Source organism: Canis lupus, chromosome 1 (assembly GCF_011100685.1).
Source record: "Canis lupus familiaris isolate Mischka breed German Shepherd chromosome 1, alternate assembly UU_Cfam_GSD_1.0, whole genome shotgun sequence".
Taxonomy (NCBI): Eukaryota; Metazoa; Chordata; class Mammalia; order Carnivora; family Canidae; genus Canis; species Canis lupus.
In genome coordinates, this window is record NC_049222.1 from 88143418 (window position 1) to 88169879 (window position 26462).

General features: G+C 39.6%; 1 pseudogene; it reads left to right on the forward strand.

The window, feature by feature from the left end:
- The first annotated feature begins 11242 nt into the window (after window positions 1–11242).
- LOC100856248 lies at window positions 11243–12392 on the forward strand (annotated as a pseudogene).
- Window positions 12393–26462: the final 14070 nt, after the last annotated feature.

The following is a 26462-nucleotide window of genomic DNA, read 5'->3' on the forward strand; positions in this document are numbered from 1 at the left end:
ATTACAACAGGGGTGGAGCTCTGTGGGCTTCAGCTGGGACCCACAGTTTGAGGCTGAGACCAAAGGGATGGTGGAAGCCAGAGGTGCCACTAAAAGAGATGATCAGAGAGGAAGAGATGAATGCTATCCCAAAGGAGCAGATGTGGGAGGAGAGTGCAGAATTCAGAGCCAAGAAACAGATAAGAAGCAAAAGCAGGCTGGAATGTAAGGTGGGAGGGCTGGATCCTGAGAACTCTCTCTGAAGGCCTGCTCTGGCTGGACATGGCTGGAGAAGGCACTGTCTGTGACTTAGTGAGGTGCTGCATGGTGAATTTCATTCATTCAGGTTGAGGGGCAAAGAGGCTTAAGCACATATGTTACTCATACTATAAAATGTTCTTGCTAAAAAGTGATATCAGTAATCAGCTTTCCTTCTGGCTTTTGCTTTTCAGTGGGAACAGGGAATGAACCAAATATGGTCCATATAACATGAACAAAGGGCTGCGAACAGAATTTTCTCTCATTTATAATTAATAACTTAAGATCAACAACAGTAACAGCAGCTAACATTTATGGGAACGTGTCAGGCATTATATGGACGATTTCATTCCATTCTTGCAATAACCCCAAGAGGTAGATGTTATCATCCCCATTTCACAGATGAAGAAACTGAGACTAGGAGAGGTTGAATAGCTTGCCCACCACCCACAGTCAGGGCCCTTTCTGAAAAAGAGAATTCTGCACTCTTAGGCAGTAGTGTCTCTGACACTGGCCACAGCAACCATTTTCTAGATATGTCTCCTGAGGCAAAGGAAACAAATCAAAAATAAATGCCTGGGACTATATCAAAATAAAAAGCTTCTTCACAGTGAAGGAAAGAATCAATAAAGCTAAAAGGCAACCTACTAAATGGGAGAAGATACTTGCAAATGACATAAAGGGTTAGTATCCAAAGTATATAAAGAACTTATACAATTCAACACCCAAAAACCAAGTAATCCAGATAAAAAATGAGCAGAAGACATAAAGAGACACATCTCCAAAGAAGACATCCAGATGGTTGACAGACACATGGAAAGATGCTCAACATCACTCATCATCAGGGACATGCAAATCAAAACCACAATGAGGTTATCACCTCACACCTGTCAGAACAGCTAAATCAAAAACACAAGAAACAACAAATGCTGATGAGGATGTGAAGAAAAAGGAACCTTTTGCACTATTGGTAGGAATGTGAGCTGGTGTAGCCACTGTGGAGAACAGCATGGAGGTTCCTTATAAAGTTAAATATAGAACTACCATATGATTCAGTAATCCCACTGCTGGATATTTACCCCAAAAATACAAAAACACTAATTCAAAGACATACATGTACCCCTATGTTTATACCAGCATTATTTACAACAGCCAAATTATGGAAGCAGCCCAAATGTCCATTGATAAATGAATGGATAAAGATGTGGCATGTATATGTGTGTGTGTGTGTGTGTGTATACACACAATGGAATCGTACTCAGCCATAAAAAGAATGAAATTTTGTCATTTGCAACAACACAGATAGAGCTAGAGAATATCATGCTAATTGAAATGTCAATCAGAGAAAGACAAATACCATGTGATTTCATTCATAGGTGGAATTTAAGAAACAAAACAAATAAGCAAAGGGGAAGAGAGTGAAAGGGAGAGAAAGGGGCAAACCAAGAATCAGATTCATAACTAGAGAGAACAAAATGGTGGTTACCAAAGGGGAGTAGCTGGGCAAATGGGTTAAATGGGTGATGGGGATAAAGGGGGGCACTTTCTGTGATGAGTACTGGATGTTGTATGAAGTGTTGAATCACTATAATGTACACCTGACACTATATATTAAGTATACTGGAATTAAAATTTATTAAGAAAAAAATCCTGTACTCTTAAATCACTGTGTTCATGATCTCTAGATTGTGATATCAAAGCCCTTTCACATACAGTATCATATTTGGTCTTTTCAACAGCTCTGCAAGCAGGCCTGGTTTCCAACCTCAGCTTAGCTCCTGCCTAGCTGTGCTACCTTAGTTCTCTTAAACACTCTAAACTAAGCTTTTACCATCTGGAAAGGGAGGATAATGATGGCGTCCAACCACCCACAGGGCCGTTGTGAGGAAGAGATGCACCAAGGGATGTGCAGCTGTGCCCCGTCCAGAGTGGAAGCTATGGAAATGCCCACTCTGTTGATGGGCAGAGCAGGGACTTCCATGCCAAGTTACAGGTAAGCAGAGGGAAGCTCAGGGAGGTGAAGGGGCTCACTTAAGAAGACCCCCTGTCGGGCAAGGGCAGAATAGGGAGCTAAACCCACATCATGTGGTGCGAAGTCCAGCATCCTTTCCCCTGAAGCTTCTTGGCCCCATGTTGTTCATGACACCACTTGATGGCAGTAAGTGTGGCTTGCTTTCCCAGGGGATCCTGGCAGCTGCTGTAACAAGCAACTCTGGTGCAGGTGCACTTTAGCTCAGTAAAGACATCTGGATGCCCTTCATGGCAGCTTTGAAAGGAAATTTTCCCTGTTCTGTTGGCACGACTGTACAACAGGTTTGGAAAACTGCAATTCAGAGCACTTCTGCTGCTGATTCCCCTAAACAGAGACATGTGTTTGGCATGTTGCCTGAGGGCCCAATGGTGTCTATTGAACTATAGGCTATGTTGTGGTTCAGATGATGAGGATTTAACTGATGATCCCCAGCCCCAAAGATATATGGGGGATACATTTCTATCCAGTGTAATGTTTTGGGGGAGGGAGAGGTTGTGGGAAGGAAACAACTCTCAGATAAAGAAACAGAACGCAAGGCCCAATTTCTTCCAAAGAATTTATAATGAGCCGGTTTATGAGTCATCTGCATCTGAAAATGAGCACATTTCCTTCATGATGGAATCCCGTGGCACCAGCCTTAAACAAAATTGTGAAATAGGCACCGTTTGCTACTTATATCAACCTTTGTACTCTTATTCTGCCCTCTAAAGCCCCTTTCCCTGTCCTCACTTACACAGCGGGGCCAGCCTCCCAGCCTACCTCTGGGACAGGATCCTCTTTTCCTATGCCTTATTCTCCATCCTAATGTAACTGCTTGCAACTCAGGGCCAGGAGGAAAGCAAACTGAGTGGGACTTGTTCACACTCAGTTGTTAGTAAGGGACGGCCTTCCCAAGGTACTCACAGCTGATGAACTGGTAACACTGCACGTGGTAAATTGTAGAAAAGTTTTCATCAGGCTCTGAACCAGTTTATCTTTGCAAGAGTGAATCATGACATTGATTTCAAAATCCCAACCTCAATACATATTTAATCACCGACCCACTGAAAAAATATTTGACTATCCACAATATGACAGATGCTGTGCTGGGGATTAACTGGTGAGTGAGAAGGAATCCATGCTCATAGGACAGCAAAAGAACCTACAGCTTCCACTAGGGGCATAAACTCCTTACCTGGGCCTGCACTTGGTCTGCAGCTCTGGAAGTGTCAGAGGAAAAGAAGGAAGGAGACAGGGAGGAGGAGAAGGAGGAGATGGAGGATGAGAAAGAGGATTCCAAAGCCAATAAGGCAAAGGTTTCTACCTCCAGTTTGTCAGAAGCCTCTCCATTCCCACTGGTTTTATCCCCCATTACCTGCCTGTCCCCAGAGGACCTGAAGTTTACTAACCTGTTCTAGGAAGATAGTCTTATAATCTTATAACACATATCAGTACCAATATTATTTTATAATATTGAAAATGTTTGTTAAGATAGCAAATTTAGTGACAAAACTTGAAAATGCAAAATTGGGAAATGGGCTTCCTTAGAACAGAAAGTTAACAAAAAGGTAGCTATGTTTGGTCCATTTGTCCCATCTTTGATCCCTGCTAAAATACATAGGCTATAAATTAGGAGACCTAGATTCTAGCTCTCTCTCTGTGTTACTTATAAGCTGTTACCTCAGACAAGTTATTTCACCTCTCTGAGCCTGTTTCCTTACCTATAAAAAGAGAGGATCGGATTTGATAATTTTTAAAGTCTCTTTTTGGTCAAATACTGTTCAAATGCTTTGATTCTTGCCTGATCTTACAGACTTCAGTGAGATTTTAATAAAGGAATTTGGCAAAGTTAACTGGTTACATGAGTCAGGAAGCCATCTCAAAGAAACACAAAATAAAGGTTGTCAGAGAAAGCAGCAGACTTTCATTTCCTGGGTAAAATGCTTCCTTTAGAACCAAAGAACGTCCATGCATTAATTCCTGTGACAAAGAAGGGAATTATAGAAGAGTAAATATCAATGAAAAGCTACAGTGGATGATATATAGGACACTTCTATAGGTAAAGATTTATAGGTGGTTGATGTTTTTTTGAACCAAAAGTGAAACTAAAGTTCAGAAGTATTTTAAAAGTTATCCTTTATGTTTCAGATCTCAGGATTGCCAAATAAAAATATGGCTTGCTTTATCAGGCTGCAATAGCAGCTCTCCAAGAGGACTATTCCCTTTTTGTGGCTTAGGACAGAGGTTCAGTCTCGGGTGCTGAGCATGGAAAGGAGGAATCAGTGTACCACTCTATGCCTTGCCAGAGGGTTGGCAAGGCTATGGCTAGAGAGAGAGACTTGGAAGTTTCTTCAAGTGAGTAGCTGTTTTGAGGGAAATAAGAATGATAAGTATGCTCAGTGAAGTTTACAGGTGACATGTCCCAACTGGTGAAACAACAGTACAGGATACCACAGCTGGTGAACTGGTTGTAAAGGGACCAATGCTTAACCCCCAGGTGTTGGCCGGCTCATTGTCCACTACCTCTCCACACACTGCCATCAGCGGCCCATGTATGGAGGAAAGAGAGTGAAAGGAATAATTAGGTTCCTTAAACACTAGTTACTAGGGATTGCAGAAGTTACTACCAGGGCAGGAAGGGTACTTTTGTCATGGCCAGGGGTCAACTGGTTGAGAGGACAGAACTGAGGCATCCCTAACCTGATTCTGAGACCAATAAGATGTGCCACTGATGTGGAGAGCAAAGGCAAAAAATTAAATTTCCTTACAACTTACAGCCCATTGAAAAGTCCTTGAAAAAAATAAAAATAAAAAAAAGTAAAAAAGAAAAGTCCTTGAGAATATCCTCTAGGATTTCACTGCCTCAATATTAGTATTTTAGCTTAACACTAGCCCAACCTCCAGGATCCTGTAAGTCTCCTTTAACATATAAAAACTCTCTTGGAAACTTCCTTTATCTCTACCCACCAAGATATATGTTAGCAATCACTCTCTAAGCACATGGCCACTGACAGACATCTGAAGAGTCTCATCACTAAAGTTTTATTAGACAGTAGTAAATGATATTTTCCCAACAATACCAGCCTCATCAAGGTCCTGGAAATCTTGCTTCTGAATTCCTTAGGCACTTATGCTATTCCCTCATCCCTTTCCAATTTGAAAGTATATAATCAGCCACCCCTCACGACCCCAGAGCAGCTCTTTCTGCCCATGGATTCTGTCCCCGTGCTTTAGTAAAACTACTCTTTTTTTTTTTTGCACCAAAGACACCTCAAGAATTCTTTCTTGACTTAACTCCCAAACCCCAACATTTTCACATCAGCTACTAGTTTAGGTCTCAATCAATTCCTAAGTGTCCCTGGGTCCCAGTTGATGGACATCCCAACAGTCCAAGCTGCTAGAATGACATTAGCTATGGCTATGAGGAAATTCAATTCTACATAGACAAATACTCACCCTCCCTTTCTCCCTACCTTCTTATTGCTGCCCATCCCCACCTCCCAAATCTCTCTGCCCTGACGAATAGATTGTCCCTATTTGTAGTAGAAACAAAGGAGGACTCTATCATATGACAAGAGGTCCACATCAGATTTTGCTACCTGACCCAGTTTGACCAGTTATGTCCCATCTGGGTCGTAGCTCTCATTGTGCTGTTGCATATTCTGAGACAAATCAATCTTGGGAGCAGGGGGTGCTCAGGTTCCTCATCTACAAAATGGATTAGCTACCTCCAGATCCCTAATACTAAATTTCCAGGATGTAGGCACATTTTTTTGATCTTACAAGCAGCCACAAGCTTCCAAAGACACTTGTCACTGTTTATTAGCTGTATATACAAGACAGTAAACAAAATGAAAGGTAAAGTTACATGCTTTTAAAATGTTAATTCTGTTCTTGCAATATATCCTAAACATTTCACTTTATTCTGCCCTCACTATCAATTACAGATGCGAGGACACAGGAAACATCGGAAGTCCTGGTCGATAACCAGAAAAGAACAAAATCGGTCACAGAGGGAAATCAATGCCGGTTTCACCAGCAATCAGCAGATGTAGCTGCTTCTACATTGACAAAACTGGAATGGAACCAAAACCAGGATGGGCCAGTTTTGCAACACAGAACAAACCATGGGCCAGCCATGGATATCAGAGGTTGCTATTTTGACCCTTCACCCATTTTTCTATCTATTCATCTTTCTATTCATTTTCTTCTTTCCTTGACAACCTAAAGTAGCTTATCTAAGTTATAAAGCAAGCTCCCAAAATGTTCAAACATGTCTCTGCTATTAAGGCAGGTTACTAAGGGATACAAGTAGCAGTGAAAAACATTGCAACACCAGACGTGATATTCTTTCTTTTTGGACAGTCCCACATTAGTCCACATTTGGAACGCCAGCCACACATAGTCAAAATCAAGATGAGGGAAATGCCCATAAAGAACCAGTTACAAGGAAAAATACTGATGAAAGTAGTCATGTGTGCATGGATATATACTGATTCCCCTTTCCAGAGAAGAGAGAGAGAGAAAAAAAAAAAAACAGAAAGAGCCATTAAGTATCCTCCTAGTATATTCCTTAACTCTCTCATCAGAAATGCTAGTTCAATGTTTACTATTTGTCTTATGTACAAACTGATACATCATTCTGTGGATTTGAGAAATTAAAAAATATATGGGCTAGAAAACCCCTTAGGCCCAGATTCCCATTTTGGCACAGATGTAAAGCTTAAAGAACTGAGTGGCCAGGGGTTGCACATTTCATATGCACAGAGAATGGCCAACCTTGTCCCCTTGCCAGGGTCAATGGTCCAACTTTTCCCCCAGGTACTGCTTCTATCTCAGACACATGAGCAAAAGGGAAAATCCACACAGAGGTTATTTGTTCCACAAGGAGCAGCAGATGTGATACAACTTTATAATTGTAATGATTTTGCCACAGCCCTGGACTTCTGGCCAGAAGAGGCAGTCTTAGAAATGCTGTTGCCTCCCTGCTTTGGCAAAGAACCTAAAATCACCACCCCCACCTCCCATACACACTATTAAAGATGGGGCACCTCTAGATGAGCCATTCTAATTCTGCAGCTTGCTAACTGGAAGGATACAGCCCTTTCCCCATCCTTGCAGTTCTCAGCTATACTGGTCCCTACACCAGCTCCTTGTGCCAAGTTCAGAGTTATTGCCTGCTCATTGAATAATTAATATGTGTCTAGCTTGATAGCTTAGCCACCTACCAGCCCTAACTGCACACTACAACCACCTGGGAAGCTTTACAAAAAAAGAGAACATGCCAGCAACCAGTCTCTGAGAGATTCTGACTTGATTGGTCTGGAGTGGGACTCTGGCAGCAGTATTGTTAAGGGCTCTCCTGGTGTTTGTAATGTGCAACCAGGGCTGAGACACCCCTGAGCTAGGTATTAGAAGTCCAGAAATGAACGTGGCACGGTCTCTTCCCTCTAATAGAGCGTGCATCTTTGGCTTATTTGCAACTGGCACTAACATTCCACCTTGGGTAAAGCAATCACCAGCTTGGGCTTTGTCGACGCTGTTTGTACAGGACAGAAATCATTCTGGTGAGAAGTATGTACTCTCTGCTAGCCAAATAAATGGCCCCGCGTGGTTATTTTAGAATTTCTCAGATTTGTTTCACTGAGTGTTTCTTACAGTTTCCTCTCACAACAGAGGTGGTGCAGGAGACGCTGGTGGCCCTTCCCTCCTAACCAAAGCTCTCCCGGTGCTTAGAGCTAGTGCAAGCAACTGACACGAAGACACATGCCATCAATCTTGACTCAGCCCAAGTAACCCAGCAGAGCCGATCACAAACACAACATAAATTTTGTCACAGGAGACATGCCTAGTGAGGTGCTAGGATTCAACTGTTTATAAAACATTACTTCAAATACTATTCTTAATCACATGGGAGAGATTAAAAATATCCCCTATTATGCTTTTGCTCCTTACACCTTTCTCTGAGCAGGAGTCAGTGATATTTTCCACCAGCTCAGAGTCTGGCTAGTCATGACCAGTGTAGGAAACATCCCAGGTGTGTTGGCACAACTGGCCAGAGGGAGCCTTTATCCAAGGGATGCTGGTGCGCCTTTGGGATGCCCAGAGGGCAGATAGGGTGGGCATTTCCTGTCTATTTCCCCCTCTGTCCCAACCACCTTCATTACGGCCTCCGACTTTGTCTACGTGAACCGATGGCTGCCTTAGTGGCCTTGTTTGCATTTAAGTTCTCTGCTGGTTAGAATCCCACCCCTAAGCCCCACCTGCTTGCCCTCAGCCTCTACCCTAGGACCACTGGCTAGTGAAAGCAAACCCCAGATTGGAGCCCAAATTAGCAATTTGGGGACAAAGGTTCTTAATCAGTCTTCCTATACTCCCCCTACCCCAACCGCCCACTTGGGACCGAACTCATACAAAGAGATCCTCCTGCAACTGGGGAAGAGATTTTGTCTCCATCCCTCTCATGGAGACTCACCCCTAATGTTCATGTGGTCCAGAGCAGCAATACAACTGATACCTCTCACACTGTAAGTGCAACTATTTAAAAGTTACCAATCATGATGTACTAACTGTTAAATAGAATACATTCTATCCCCCTGACTTGACAAATACATACTTTCATACTGAAATGTTTATTCTTTCCTCTTCAGCTATTTAATTGAACTCCATTTGTAGCATTTTTCTACCTTTATCATGATTTCAACCTGGACTCATTCTCAATGGCATAAAATATTAAAATAATTTATGCCAAGTACACAAATCTTGGATATATTTTTATCAAAAAAATTTTTTTTTAATTTTTTTTTTTAACTTTTTTTTTAATTTATTTATGATAGTCACAGAGAGAGAGAGAGGCAGAGACACAGGCAGAGGGAGAAGCAGGCTCCATGCACCGGGAGCCCGACGTGGGATTCGATCCCGGGTCTCCAGGATCGTGCCCCGGGCCAAAGGCAGGCGCCAAACCGCTGCGCCACCCAGGGATCCCTATTTTTATCAAAAATTTAAGTTACATTAAAAAAATAAATTTGTTCATGCTTTTGAAAGTTTATTTCTTCTCACATGTTCAAAAAGTTCTGTTAAGATTATAAGGTAAAATAAAAATTATAACTAATGAATGGCAAAATGAGACATTAAATAATGCTGAAATTACAAAATTTGCTCTTTTGAATCCTTCTCTAAATCTTAATAAATATTTTAACAAAATGTAAAAAGCCCACATATTCAATATTCTAGGATTCAATATCAATCTAGTTGGTGAGGTAAAGAATCAGTACCTTACTTCACACATGTGATGCTTCTACTTACATACATATAAATTTAACAGATATAGTAATTTTCTTTTACTATTTCCAATCATTCAACTGCCATGTGCAACTGTTGCAAATACTATAGTAATTTGTGACTATCTCTGGCACAACACAAAGAAAATCAAGAAAACGAACATTTGGCACTACTGGCAAATGATAAATAAGAATTTATTGTATTCAGGCTGTCTGAGAGGAAGCATCTGACAAATTAATTTTTCTTTTCTTTCACTAAGTGCTTCTGCCATTCAAATTCTCTCAAAACACTAAATAAAGCAGTGTCTGCCTCTGAAATCCTCAGTGGCACATGCTACAAATCTTCATGGCACTCAATTGTAGTACCATTTTGTAACATTTTGATCCAAGAACATAGCATAAGTCAGGGAGTATGTTTTGGTTATAGATCCTTCGTATCAGTGCTGAACATCAGGTCTCAACTGACAGAGGCACTGTTGCCCATGTGCTCCTGAAGACATTTATTTGTGTGTTTGTATGTGTGTGTTCCTTTCAAGTGTGTGGTTCAGGACAGAGACCTCCCTGGCCTAGTGTCTTACCAATTACCAAAGGGGTTGAGCTAGAGAATAAACTTCAACCACAGCTGGAGGGATTACATAATTTCAAAATATTTGATATTGTAAATTCTGCTTCCAACCATGATGAAGTAATTGGAACTAGATTTATATCCCTACTATAATTTGTAAACCTAGCAAAATAAGCCAAATAACTGTGTGGGGCTTTTTTTTGTTTTGTTTTGTTTTTAGATATTGGACAACAGGTGGCACAGGACTGTGATTTTTGAGGAAAAGGAAACAAAGGAGGTGAGTCTTATGATTGCCCTGGCTTTCTATCTAGAGTCACTATCAGGAAAGCAGTGCAGGGAGGTGGATCCTAAGCAACTATAATAGGATCATTGAGTTGAAGACACAGAGATTGAAGTTCAGGGAAGCAAAGGCCTTTGGAATCTATGTGGTAGAGAAAAAGCTCCAGAAATTGCACAGCGTTCCTCTTGAGTCTATCGCTAACATTAAGTTATGAGTGCACAGGGCAAAATTTCTCTAAGAGAACCAAAGAATCATTGGGAACTGTAAACAATTCTCAGAGCTCAAAAGGGACTGGGGGATGTTGAAGTTCTGATCAGTCGAAGTGGAGAATACTCAGGGAACTCAGTAGAAACTCCAGGAGGGTCACACCTTGACAATAAGATAAACGAGGCTAAAAAAAAAAAAAAAAAAAAAAAAAAGATAAACGAGGCTGAGATTAAAGTTATTCCAAACCTGGGGATCCCTGGGTGGCTCAGCGATTTGGCGCCTGCCTTTGGCCCCGGCGCGATCCTGGAGTCCCAGGATCCAGTCCCACATTGGGCTCCCGGCATGGGGCCTGCTTCTCCCTCTGCTTGTGTCTCTGCCCCCCTCTCTCTCTGTCTATCGTGAATAGATAAATAAATAAAAAATCTTTAAAAAAATAAAGTTATTCCAAACCTGCCCTATCAGAACTTTTAAAACAGCCTTCAAATAATAAAGTTGATAAGCAAGTATTACTACCTACCAAAACAAAGTCTAACACCCCTTAGAGAAGAAAAAAAAAGAAAAAAAAAAAAAACACAATCCAGTATTCACAATACTCACCACTTAGTAAAAAATTGCTAAGCATGAAAAGCAGCAGATATTGAACTCGAGTTGGAAGAGGCGAGTCCGGTCTCAAAATGGAGGGCCATGATCCAAAGGAACCTGAGCAGTTGAGAAAACTGTTTATTGGTGGTTTGAGCCTTGAAACTACGGATGATAGTTTAAGAGAACATTTTGAAAAATGGGGCACACTTACAGATTGTGTGGTAATGAGAGACCCCCAAACAAAACGTTCCAGGGGTTTTGGTTTTGTGACTTACTCTTGTGTTGAAGAGGTGGATGCAGCAATGTCAATGTGTGCCCGACCACACAAGGTTGATGGGCGTGTAGTGGAACCAAAGAGAGCTGCTTCTAGAGAGGATTCTGTAAAGCCTGGTGCCCATCTAACAATGAAGAAAATTTTTGTTGGTGGTATTAAAGAAGGTACAGAAGAATATAATTTGAGAGACTACTTTGAAAAGTATGGCAAAATTGAAACCATAGAAGTTATGGAAGACCGGCAGAGTGGAAAAAAAGAGGATTTGCTTTTGTAACTTTTGATGATCATGATACAGTTGATAAAATTGTTGTTCAGAAATACCACACTATTAATGGGCATAATTGTGAAGTGAAAAAGGCCCTTTCTAAACAAGAGGTGCAGTCTGCTGGATCGCAAAGAGTCGTGAAGGTGGATTTGGCAACTTCATGGGTCGTGGAGGAAACTTTGGAGGTGGTGGTAATTTTGGCTGTGGTGGAAACTTTGGTGGAAGAGGAGGCTATGGTGGTGGAGGTGGTGGCAGCAGAGGTAGTTATGGAGGAGGTGATGGTGGATATAATGGATTTGGAGGTGATGGTGGCAACTATGGTGGTGGTCCTGGTTATAGTAGTAGAGGAGGCTATGGTGGTGGTGGACCAGGATATGGAAACCAAGGAGGTGGATATGGTGGTGGTGGTGGAGGATACGATGGTTACAATGAAGGAGGAAATTTTGGAGGTGGTAACTATGGTGGTGGTGGGAACTATAATGATTTTGGAAATTATAGTGGACAACAGCAATCAAATTATGGACCCATGAAAGGGGGCAGTTTTGGTGGAAGAAGCTCAGGCAGTCCCTATGGTGGTGGTTATGGATCTGGTGGTGGAAGTGGTGGATATGGTAGCAGAAGGTTCTAAAAAATTTCAGAAGAAAAGGGCTACAGTTCTTAGCAGGAGAGAGAGAGAGCAAGGAGTTGTCAGGAAAGCTGCAGGTTACTTTGAGACAGTCGTCCCAAATGCATTGGAGGAACTGTAAAAATCTGCCACAGGAGGAACGAAATAGTCAGAAAAGTTTTCTTTAGTCTTTAGTTTCTTTAACTTTTCCATAGTCAGAAAAGTTACTGCAGCTTAAACAGGAAACCCTTCTTGTTCAGGACTGTCATAGCCACAGTTTGCAAAAAGTGCAGCTATTGATTAATGCAATGTAGTGTCAATTAGATGTACATTCCTGAGGTCTTTTATCTGTTGTAGCTTTGTCTTTTTCTTTTTCTTTTCATTACATCAGGTATATTGCCCTGTAAATTGTGGTAGTGGTACCAGGAATAAAAAATTAAGGAATTTTTAACTTTTCAATATTTGTGTAGTTCAGTTTTTCTACATTTTAGTACAGAAACTTTAACAAAATGCAGTTTTGAAGGTGTTTCCTTGTGAGTTAACAAGTAAGGAAGATCATTGTTAATTACTATTTTGTATGAATTTTGCTAAAGTTAACTGTAAAGAAACACCTGCTGACTTGCAGTTTAAGGGGAATCTATTCTCTGCATTTCCAAACCATGAAATGAATGGGCTCTGACATGTGGAGAGAATAGATATTTGTATGTTTGCAATGTGTGTTTTAGATAAATAGAACTGGGTATTTAAATTAGCATATTTGTGAATTTAATAGCATTAAGATTTACCTTCAAATGAAAAAAAATCTCAAAATTCAAAAAAAAAAAAGCAGCAGCAAGATGCAACCCATAACTTAGGGGGGAAATCAGTCAGTCAATAGAAATGGACCCCAAAATGACAGAAATAATGGAATTACTAGAAAAGCATATTAAAATAGCTATTGTAAAGATGTTCAAGTATATTAATGAGAAGAAGAAATTGAAAACACAAAGAAAAGTCAACAGGAAATCTTTAGGTGGAAGTATTCAATGTATGGGGCAAAAAAACTAGATGGGATGCTATGCTATTATAGCACAGTGAATACTGCAATACTGCTTAAGAAAAGATCAGTGAACTTGAAGATAAAGCAACTGAAACTATTTAAACAGAAATCTAAAAACAAAAAGGATGGAAACAATGAACATACATTCTGTAATTTGTGGAAACAATCAAGTACTCTAATAGGCAAGTAATTGTATTGCCAGAATAATAGAGAGATACGAAAATATTTGAAGACTAAGAGAATGAAAACACAAGCCACAGACTGGGAGAAAATATGTGCAAAAAATACACTTGATAAAGCATTGTTATCCAAAATATATGAAGAGCTCTTAAAACTCAACAATAAGACAAACAACCTGATTAAAAAGTGGGCCAAAGATAGCATCACCCTGATACCCAAACCAGATAAACACCCTGCAAAAAGAGAACAGGCCAATGTCCCTGATGAACACAGATGCAAAACTCGTCACCAAGCTGCTAGCAAACTGAATCCAACGATGTATTTAAAAAAAATCATTAACCACAATTAAGTGGGATTTATTCCTGGGATGCAAGTATGGTTTAGTTTCACATATCAATCAACGTGATACATCATATCAGCAAGAGCAAGGATAAAAACCCATATGATCATTTCAAAAGATGCATAAAAAGCATTTGACAAAGCACAACATCCACTTATGATATAAAAAAAAAACCTCTTAACACATTAGGTTTAGAGGGAATGTACCTCAACATAATAAAGGCCCATGTATGAAAAGCCCATAGAGAACAACACTTTCAATGGTGAAAAACTAAAAGCTTTTCCCCTGAAATCAGGAACAAGATGAGGATGTTCACTCTCACCTCTTACTCAAAACAGTACTGGAAGTCCTACAAACAGCAATCAGAAAAGAAAAAGAAATAAAAGACATACAAATTGGAAAAGAAAAAGTAAAACTTCCACTATTTGCAGATGACATGATACTATATATATACATGTATATAACCCTAAGAACTCCACCAAAAAAACTAAAACTGACAAATGAATTCAGTAAAGTCACAGGATACTATGTATGTATAATGTATCAAAAAATGATAAAATACCTGGGAATAAGCTTAACCAAGGAGATGAAAGACCTATACTCTAAAAACTATAAACTATTAATGAAAGAAATTGAAAACAACACAAAAAATTGGAAAGATATTCCATGCTTGTGGATTGAGAGAACAAATATTGTTAAAATGTCTATACTACTCAAAGCAATCTACAGATTTAATGCAATCCCAATTAAAATATCAACAGCATTTTTTACAGTACTAGAACAAATAATCCTAAAGTTTGTACAGACCCACAAAAGACCCCAAAGAGCCAAAGTAATTTCGAAAAAGAAAAACAAAACTAGAAGTACCACAATCCCAGATTTAAAGATCTATTACAAACCTGTAGTAATCAAAACAGTATGATATTGGCACAAAAACAGACACATAGATCAATGGAATCGAAAGTCCAGAAATAAACCCATGATTTATGGTTAAATAATCTTCAGCAAAAGAGGCAAGAACATGCCATGGGGAAAAGAATCTTTTCAACAAATGATTTTGGGAAAACTGGACAGCTACATGCAAAAGAATGAAACTGAACCACTTTCTCACACCATACACAAGAATAAACTCAAAATGGGTTAATCATCTAAATGTGAGACCCAAAACATTAGAAATCCTAGAAGACAGCATAGGTAGTAATTTCTCTGACATTAACCATAACAATATTTTTCTAGATATATCACCTGATGCAAGGGAAACAACAGCAAGAATAAACTATTGGGACTACTTCAAAATATAAAGCTTCTGCACAGTGGAAGAAACAATCAACAAACTAAAAGACAACCTCCTGAATAGGAGAAGATATGTGCCAATGACATATCTGATAAGGGGTTAGTATCTAAAGAACTTATACATGCAACTCAACACCCAAAAAACAAATAACTCAATTAAAAATGAGCAGAAGACATGAACAGACATTTCTCCAAAGAAGACATACAGATGGCCAACAGACACATGGAAAGATGTTCAATATCATTAATCATCAAGGACATGCAAATCAAAATCACGAGATGTCACCTCACACATGTCAGAATGGCTAAAATAGACACTAAGCATTAGCGAGGTTGTAGAGTAAAAGGAACCCTTGTGCACTGTTGGTGGGAATGCAAACTGACACAGCCACTGTGGAAAACAGTACGGATGTTGCTCAAAAAATTAAAAATAGGACTACCATATGATCCAGTAATTCCACTACTGGGTATTTACCCAAAGAATACAAAGACACTAATTTGAAAAGATAAATGCACTCCCATGTTTATTGCAGCATTATTTACAACAGCCAAATTATGGAAAGAGCCCAAGTGTCCATCAACAGATGAATGGATAAAGATATAGTGTGTAAACACACACACACACACACACACACACACACACACACTGGATTATTACTCAGCCATAAAAATAGTGAAATATTATCATTTGCAACAATACAGATGGACGTAGAGAGTATAATGATAAGTGAAATAAATCATAGAAAGAAAAGAACCATATGACTTCACTCACTTGTGGAATTTTTTTTTAAAGATTTTTTATAGAAGAGGCAGAGGGAGAAGCAGGCTCCATGCAGGGAGCCCGACGTGGGACTCGATCCCGGGTCTCCAGGATCACACCCTGGGCTGCAGGCAGCGCTAAACCGCTGCGCCACTGGGGCTGCCCTCACTTGTGGAATTTAAGAAACAAAACAAATGAGCAAAGAAAAAAAAAGACAAACTGAAAAACAGACACTTAAATATTGAGAACAAACTGATGGTTACCAGAGGGGAGGCAAGTGGAGGGGGATGGATGAAATAGGTGAAGGGGATTAAGAGTACACTTATCATGATGAGTACTGAGTAATGTACAGAATCGTTGAATCACTATATTCTACATCTAATATAACTAATATACACTGTATGATAATTGTACTGGAATTTTTAAAAATGGGTCAAAACTTTAACAGATATCTCACCAAAAAAGATATACAGGTGGCAAATAAGTATAGGAAAAGATACTTTACATTTACATTACATTCCTAATGACATATAGGAAACTGCAAATTAAAACAATACTGTGATACTACTACACACCTATTACAGTGACTAAAATCCAGAAAAAATGACAATATCAAATGCTAGTGAGGATGTGAAGCAATAGGAACTTTCATTCATTACTGGTGGCAATGAAGAATAGGACTACCACTTTGGAAGACAGGCAGTTTCTTACAAAACTAATCAGTCTTTCCATATAATTCAGCAATCATGCTCCTAGGGATTTACTCAAATGATGTGAAAACTTATGTCCAAGCAAAAACCTACCTAGATGTTTATAGCAGCTTTAGTCATAATTTCCAATAACTGGAAGAAACCACAATGTTCTTCAAAATGCAAATGGACAAATGAACTGTGGTATATCTATACAATCAAACTGAACAATTTCAGCAATAAAAAATGAGCTACCAAGCTACTAAAAGATATGGAGTACCTTAAATACATATTGCACTATAAAGGAAGTCAGGCCATATCATGTATAATTCCAAGTATATGACATTCTGGGAGTAGCATAGTGAAAGTGAAAGTAAAAAGATCAGTAGTTGCTGGGGCTTGGGGGTGAAGGGGAGGATGGGTAAATAGGTGGAGCATAGGGGGTTTTTATGAGAGTGAGATTACTCTGCACAATACCATAATGGAAGATACAGGACATTATATATTTGTCAAAACCATAGTGTACAACTCAGGATGAATCATAAGTTATATTATGGACTTTAGTTAATTGTAATATATCAATATTGATAATCAATTATAATAAATGCACTACAGTAATGCAAACTGTTAATAATGGAAAACTGAGTTAAGGGAGGGGGGTATATGAGAACTCTCTGTATTATCTGCACAGTTTTCTGTAAACATAAAACTGTTCTATAAAAAAAGTCTACTAATTAAAAATTTTAAAAACCATCAACCTCAGTAAGAGTTGTCTAGTGCTGCATAGTTGGTTGGTGTCATGGTCTAAGGTACAATTCTGATGTCTTGACTCCAATTTCAGGCCAAATCCACTCATTTCTGGGGGGAGGGGACAAATAGAGGGGAGATGGGGGAAGAATCTTCCTCTATATCAGGGCTGTCTCCCAAGTTACAAATGGAGGCTATACAAAGCAACTTTACTTTCACAACTAGGGTGACCATACAGCCATTTTGCCTGGAATGAGTGTGGCTTATATTTGTGGCCAGCATAAGTATTGATACTGCCTTCTTTCAATCTCAAGCTTGATCATTTTTGTACTATTCATTATAAGCCACCCTATTTGAAGCAGACATTCTTGGGGAGCATATCTTAGGTATCAAACACTCTGTTAAGACAACTCGGTGCATTATCTTCCATAGTAAGCTTATAAAATAGATACTATCATTATTCCTATCTCATGGGTGAGAAACTGAGGCACTAAAAAATTTGAAGATATGACAGCCAAAAAAATGTTTAAATTTGATGAAAACCATAAACCTCATAAGCTCACAGATCCAAGAAGCTCAGTGAATCCCAAGTAGCATCAATACATACACACCCCCCACCACCAAAGCATGTCAGTCAAATTGCTCAAATCAATGTGAGAAAATCTTTTAAGCAACTAGAGGAGAAAAACAAAGTTCATAGAGAGAAACAAAGATAAGAATTATTCCAGAAATTATCAGAAATTACACAAGTGGAATAATGGAAGACCATCTTTAAAGTGTTGGGCAACAACAAAAAACCCTATAACCTAGAATTTTATATCTAGAGGAGATATCCTTTAATGTTCTGTATGTTTCCATCTATATGAAATTCTAGAAAAGGACATACTAATCTATTGTGACAGAAAGTAGTTCAGTGGCTGCCTCATATGAGGAATGGTTGGTGGAAACTGACTATAACATGCATGAAGGAATTCGGAGATGATGGAAATGTTATCTTGATCATGATAATGGTTGCACAACTGTATATCTGTCAAAAAAAACTACTGAACTATACACTAAAAAGATATATTTAATTAAACTTAATTTGTACCTCAATTAAGTTGACTTTTTTAAGAAATTATTTTTAATAACTGCAGTGCTATCTGAATTTCAAGATTCCTTGGCAAATCCTTGGTTGTTCCACCCTGATTAAAACTTGTCCGTAAGTCCAGCAGCTGAATAAAAACTTGTGAATGATCTGGAGCTTCATCTTTGAAAGCTGCATGGCAGTCATCCACTTGTCTACCAATAAGCTGCTATGTTCTCTGATAAATGGCCCTTCAACACTCCACCCTGGATCCAAAACAATATCCAGAACCATCCAAGATGAGGTCAGAGTTGTCTGCTTTCAAAAGTCTAGTTGGATTTCAACAGCCTCCATCCCACCCACTGACAACAAGCTGAAGTCCTAACATGATCCACAACAAGAACAAATGCAGTGTCTACACTATCTTCATCACAAATAATAAAGTTGCCTCAATTACATATAGCAATTGGTTCAAGAGCCAATTCAGAAACACTTATCATTTTTTCTCTTTAATACATTCCCCAGATTCTGAGGAAGACATTCTCAGGCTTGAGTGGCCATAAGACTCTCTGGAGCAGCTCCCTCCTCTCCTCCACCTGTAGAGTAGAGCTGGAGTAGAACCTGTTATCTGTATGTTATTTTATTTTTTGAAAGATTTTATTTATTTATTCATGAGAGACATAGAGAGAGGCAGAGACATAGGCAGAGGGAGAGGCAGGCTCCCGGCAGGAAGCTTGACGCAGAACTCGATCCCAGGACTCCCGGATCATAACCTGAGCCAAAAGCAGATGCTCAACCACTGAGCCACCCAGGTGCCCCTGTTATCTGTATTTTAAACAAGCACTGGGTTCAGGCAGGCTGAGGACCAAATTTTGAGAAATACTGGTCAGAACATTCTATGTGGAGTGGAGGAAATATGTATAAGACGATCAGGACAGAATTGGGATAAAGGCTCATAGAAAAGTCATTTGGAAGCAGGAGCCCTAGAAACTCCTGGTAGTCCCTGAAGGTAGGAAAGGGGAAAAGGGTTTGAAGGTTTATCAGAAAGAAGACTAAAAGCTCTAGGAGGAAAGGTTCGGACGTGATTACCCTAAGCTAGTGACCAATTCAGGCTTCACACATCATCCTTTCACTCTTGGGCGAGTATAAGACTGGTGGGCTCTTGCTGGTTGGAATGTGATTTTTCTATGTCTTTACAGATCATGTAATATTTAGTTATCACGCTGTCCCTAGCAGCAGATACTGAGATGGAGATTAGCAGGTAGGAAATTTTATTAGAGTACTCTTGAGATCAACAGTCACAGAGAGAAGAGTTGGAAGCAGGACAGGGCAGACAGGAAAGCTGGGCTGTGATGCAGCTGGACTTGCCAGTCCCACAGGAAGCTCTGAATAGGAATGAATGTTCCCACAGTGTCTCAAGTTGGGGCACTTCTTGCAGGCGCCACCCACCCCCCCCCAAGAACGAGACCCTAAACAAGCGTACTGTTTTCAGATGAGTCTTCCTGGAGAAGCAGACTCGCTGGGGACCATGTCAGCATCCCCCTCAGTAACGGGAGGAATAAATCCATAAGGTACAAGTGGGATCTGGGTGGTACATCATTAAAACCACTGCAACTCACAATGTTTTTTTGCTGATGCTTATAAAGAATAATATTAATGTTTTATTTAATTTTTTAAATATTAATGTTTTAGATTAACATTTTCACCAGAATAAGTTTCCCAATCTTCTTGGTTATTGTTGCATATACTGATGTTCCCTTTTCCTGTCCTAGTCCACCTGGCAAACTCCTACTCATCCTTCAATCACCAGTCTAGATATGGACTCCTCTGTGAAGGCTTTCAGGCTTTCCATCTTCTGTGTTCTCAGGGACCTCCAGCTATCTCAGCAAAGAGCTGGTCCGTGGTATTGTTCATGTCTGACTCATGATTACAATGTGAGATCCTGTAGGAGGGGACTGGGTCAATGTTATTTGTGTAGCTGCCAGCATTCTGGCACTGGCATCGCATCGATATGTGCCAAATTATATCCATTGATATAATTTGATCCAGTGGCAATGGGTCCATGATCTTGGTAAAATCTGCCTCTCCTAAGAGTTCTGGGCATCTGAGATGAACTAATGATTTAGCACTCTGTCAACTATTATTTTTTTCACTTTTGTTATTTTGTAGGAATAGAGAGAATTGGAATTTTGAAGTGTTTGCTTTCAAAAACAAATTTAACTACAGATAGATTTTTCTAGTGGCTGAAACACAACCTCTAAAAACTCTAAAGAAAGTGAGTAATTGTCTCTAAAAACTCTAAGAAGACGTCATCCCTCCTTCTGTATTTTTCGTCCTCTCTTCTTAAATTCTCTGTGAATTTAAAACTTAGTGTGCTTGGGGGCATTTTGAAGAAATTAAAATTTGGAGAATCCAATAAATCGCTTACTCTTGGCTAACATGCTGTGCCATGCATTCTTTATTTTCAGGTATTTTATGTGGACTGTCAACTTTCAGTTGTCTGTGCACAAATAAGGAGCTGTATGAAACCTGGATTGTCTAGCTCTGATTTCTCATTTATCCTAGTGATGTGTTAGTGCTGTTTATACTCTGGCGGCTGAGGCAACACCTTGCCAGCCCTCCTCCTAACTAGGCTGTGTTGTGCTTCAGTTTCCTTGTCCGTAAAATGAGGAAAGTTCTCCAGAAATCCTAGCGTCTCTTAGAGCTTTAGCATTCTTTAATCCTATGGTTCTGTCTAAATTGAGGCACAGGATGGGTATTTATGTTTTATTTGATATTTCGCATACAAGGTAAAATTTAGACAATGGTGCTATCATAGAACATGATTTTTATTTAAAGGCTGGTTTGATTTAAGATTTCTCTTTTTCATCTTTTTGTGTGTGTGCAACCCAACTCAACATTTTGCTACATGAAAAACTTCATATGAATGCGTAATGATCTAAAGCATTTTTAGCAAGAAATGTGTGTGCTAGATAAGGAGGAAAGAGATTAAAATGCGAAGAGGTGATGGAAGGCTGCTACTTAGGAATAAGATAATTTTAAAATCCTAAGATTAAAATGGGAGCCCTTATGACCCTCTGTGGATCATCTCTACAGTGCTTTGAAGAGACTATAAAAGTGGTGCTTGAAAATGGCATTAATCATGTTCTCTCTCTCTCTCTCTCTTTGAATTCTCACGTAATGCACTTTCTGCAGTTACAAATAAAGGGCTCGTTTCTGGGGAACTAGAGATATGTGTGGAATCTCTGAGAAGAAATGACAAGAAGTGAAGTTAAGTGGCATGCACAGAAGAGTAAGCTGGAACAAAATGACGTGTTTTTGGAGATGTATGGCATCTTTGAAAACATCACACTTGTGGTTTCCTGGTATCTGTGAAGCTTGGACCAATTTAAAGTGCCATATTTGATATATTCTGGCAGAAGTGAAGGGAAACTGGATTGGTGCTTTTTAAAGCTTTATTGCTTTCTGGAAGATGAATTTCTTCTTTTAACATTATCCATCTCCTTCTATAAGATATATTACTATACTCCCTGGCCATTTGGGAGCCAATAACAGTTATTTCTTTTTTTTGGCTGCCTCCTGATCTTACAACGAACCCTTTGAGGTAACAGTCTTAAAAAATAAGAGATGTAGGGATGATACAGAATCACAGAATTTTGGAGCTGGACAAAAGTATGTAGTTGCATGGTGGCTTTATGTAGGCAGTAAGCCATCAGTTCAAGGGAGATGCAGAGAGTGAGATTGAGTGGGAAGCAGGAGTACTGGGTTCTAGTTCTCATTTCTCAGCCAGCCAGCTAAGGACCATAAATGAATCACTTAAACGTTTGGTTAGCCTTGGGGGAAGCATTTTATCTTCAGTCTTCTCATCTGGAGAAGGGAGCTGAATTTAAGAATTACCAGAGCCTCCTTCAGCTGGGAACATTCTTTCTGGATGCCATATCCACAGCTAAAAGAATGTATAATTCTCTCACAGCTGCTGGATTCAGTTGCCCATTGCTCTGAGAAAACTCAATATACATAAAACCTTAATTTTCTTTTTTTTAAAGATTTTATTTATTTATTCATGAAAGACAGAGAGAGAGAGGCAGAGACTCAGGCAGAGGGAGAAGCAGGCTCCATCCAAGGAGCCTGATGCGGGACTCGATCCCAGGACTCCAGGATCACTCCCTGGACCAAGGCAGGCGCCAAACCTTAACTTTCAAGGAGGTAAGTTAGGGGGTTGGTATTTGTATTACAAAAGTACCCTTTCCTTTACAGACATAAACTTCCTTTATTTTTTTAAGATTTTATCTCTTTGTTTTGAGAGAGAGAGAGCTAGCATGCAAGCAGGATGAGGGGCAGAGAGAAAAGGAGAGACAATCTCAAGCAGACTCACGCTGAGCACAGAGCCCATGCAGGGTTTGACTCCACAACTGTGAGATCACAACCAGGGCCAAAACTGAGAGCCCAGAAAGTTTTGTCCCTGGGCCAAAACCAACTGAGCCAAGCCACCCTGGTGCCTCCATAAATTTCCTTTAAGTAGCTACCTACTGAACATGTTTTTTACTGCATGACAATGAGGTTTGCACACAACTTTCCAGGAATGGGTGTCTGATGGAAAGAAAAGTCAGAGTATTCCTTACTAATCACCACCTTCAATTGTCTGTGTCTCTTCCCCTCTGACCATGTTTATGGCCTAGCACTCTCTTGCCATATCTTTCATGCCCGTAATTCCTTCTGCCCTCTATCCTCAGGCCTTCTGTGTGGCACAGCTCAGCACCCTGCTTTCTCACACTGACTGAATCCTCTTCTCACCCCCTCATTTTTTTCTTCTGCTTCTCCTGTGTCAGCTGGCCCTTGTCACACTAATCCTGGTGTAGCTCTCAAATACCTGGTTCAAGCTCAATATCAAAACAGGCCTTCCTCCTTACATCTGCACTACTGTGGTGGTGGTTGTTTTGAAACTCAAGTGGGGTTTCCTTTCACAATTTACCACTGAAGCTCAACCCACTCCCTGCTTCTCCCTAAGCTTCAATGAGTGAAATCAACTCCATGGTCGGTAGGTTACACATATTTTTACATGATCACTTGAGACAAATCAAATTAGGATTTGTTTTTTTGAACAAAATAATAGGTTTTCCCTACTTGAATATAGTCATTTTTTCCGAGAGGTGTCATAAACCCATAGGATATTATTGTCAATTTGGTGGTGAAAAGGGAAGCAATGCTGCTGTTAATAAACTTCTCAAAAAATGTGCAGCATTACTAAAAAAGAAAAGAGATTCGTTTTCCATAAGATGTCTTAATAGTTCAAAAACTCTGCTTGAAATATAGCTCTTGATCCTAAATCTTTTATTTTTTTTTTCCTAAATCTTTTAATGAAGTATATTCTGCATTTTGTCATATGCATTATGAACCTCAAGAATTTTCACATCTATGATCTGTGGGGTTTGAGCTTTACATGCCTACATCAAACTGTCAATCAATGATCAGGCCATTTTCCTGACAGAAATTCCACCTTAAGGGACACCTGGGTGGCTCAGTGGTTGAGCATCTGCCTTTGGCTCAGGTCGTGATCCCATGGTCCTGGGATTGAGTCCCACATAGGGCTCCCTGCAGGGAGCCTGCTTCTCCCTCTGCCTGTGTCTCTGCCTCTCTCTCTGTGTCTGGGTCTCTCATGAATAAATAAATTAAATCTTAAAAAAAAAAAAAAAGAAATCTCACCTTAAGACAGGAAGCTGATTCAATATAGAAACAAAACACATCATTTTTCCCCCAAAGAGTAAACATCTACTTCCAGAATTCACTAGGCTGGAATCTGTAGTGTCATTCCTAGTAGGACTTTTGGTATTTTCTTAAAGTTATTAAGACTTAATTTTTATAAAATATTAATTCCATGCCCAGCAAAATTTCAGAGAGCTTGAGTGATTTGCCTAAATGGACGCAGTGAGCTGATGACAGGAAAGATAGACCATCTGATTTTTTGATATGGCTTTAAAATCATACAGGCAAAACAGGAAAAACACATGTTCTCATTTTCTGTTTACTTTCTATCATTTTGGTCATGGCTACCATTTTAGCCAAAACTAATCTGCAAGTTCAAATCTCCTGTTAGTTACTTTCCTGTTTCCCTTTTCTCAATTTCAATTTTTAAAGGAAGTTTTAAGGGACTCACTGATATACATTCTTTGATAACTTCAAGGTTGTAAAGTTACATCTATTTTTAATTTGCTCCGCTGTTTTCAATTACATTAAAGCCAACATCGTCTCTCTTTTTAAATTTAGAACGACAATTTGCTTATTCTTTTACTAAGTTCACACATGGGTAATATAATTATTCTATTTAGTTTAGCATCTCTAAAAATCATTACAAAAATGCTAAGTTTTCATTGTTCATGGAAATCAATTTATAGGTAAACAACTTAAAATCTATTTTTGTTCCCTACAATTTGCATTTTTATATTTCAGATTGGCTTGTGCAGCAATAAGATGTGAAGTCTGATTGCTAATTGCTTAAACACATAAGGTAGTTTGAAGAGGCACAGAGCTAAAGACGACTTGCCTAGAACAAGCGTGGATCAGAAGGAACCTGTTCTGTGAATATAAGAAGGTGTGCAGAGTGGGCCAGTGCTGGCTGTGGCTGATTTAAAGGCCACTAGTGATGGCTGATGAATGGGTGGCTTATTGCCACGATTCATTCTTTTCATTCAATTCCACCAGTGACTCATAGTTATTATTTTGTTACCAGTATATGTATAAAAACTAAATAAGAGGGTGATATGAAAAATTGTATTTATTCTCTTCACTTCTTACCATGAGAATGCAATTTCAGAATAGCCCCTGGAGGTGAGCTCTTTCTAGTAGACTTGATGATGCACTGAGCAGTAATCAGTGTGCAGTTCTGATGCCTTGTACCAGCTTTCAAACTTAGGAGCACAGACTGACTACAGGGCTGGGATCCCCTAAGAAACGGTCCAATCACTCATGCTCATTGCATAGATGAGAAAGCTAAGGACCAGAGAGACTAAATGTCATGCCCAATGTCACACAGATAGTAACAAAGATAAGAAAAGAACCCAGGTGTCCAGATTTCTGGACCAGGGCTTCCTCCCCCAATTCCTCTCCAGGATTCTATTTTATCTCAGTGATACTTTATATGTAGTCAATTTAAGGCTTCTTGTATTCTCATACAGCAACAGAGCAGAGTAAAGGTTAAGAGTTTAAAGGGGCAACACCCTGAAATAAGGCCAAGTGTGATGAGTTAAATCTTTGACGTTCAGGATTCTTTCTGTTCATCTGTCACCATTATCAAGTACTTCAGCCTCACAGAGCTGAAAAGTAGAAAAGTAAGGGGAAGATCAATGGATCAGTGTAGGTAGAAGCAGCTGACAGACATGTAATGGTGTTCAATAATAATTGTCCAATCTGAATTGATTGGATAACTCAGGCACCCACGTATATGGCAGCGTTGGACTCATAAAATCATTCTAAACCTGATTCTTTGTTTGGACAAATTATTCCAATGTACCCATTCAGTCAGACAATTATTTACTGAGCACCTACTATGTGCCAGCCAAATGTTGTGCTAGGTACAAGGCATGAAATGGTAACACAAAGACATGGTATCTACTCCCAGCAGTTTTACAGACCAATGGAGGAAGCAGAAAGTAGACAGGCAATGACCCTCCCTGATGACACAGTGTAGAGGAAGGGACCTTAATGTAGGCCAAGGAGATTCAAGAAACCCCTCCAGGGGAAGCAACTTGTGAGCTGAGACCTGGCAAATAAGTAGGAGTTGCCCAGACAGAGAGGAAGAGCTGGAGTGTTCCAGGAAGGAAAAACACACTGTGAAGATGTAGAGATAAAAGAGTTGGGTGCTCAAGAGGAATTGGAAGAAACAGATTCTGCTCTGGTTAGAGTGAAAGGCTTGTGGCCTCAGAAGAATCAGGGGCCTGATGGGCTGGATGAACAGACTAGTCTCATGTACTTATCCTAAGAACTATAGACAACATTCAATCAACAAAGAATAACAACCACATAAATGGCTCTGTTGATGAGGAAATA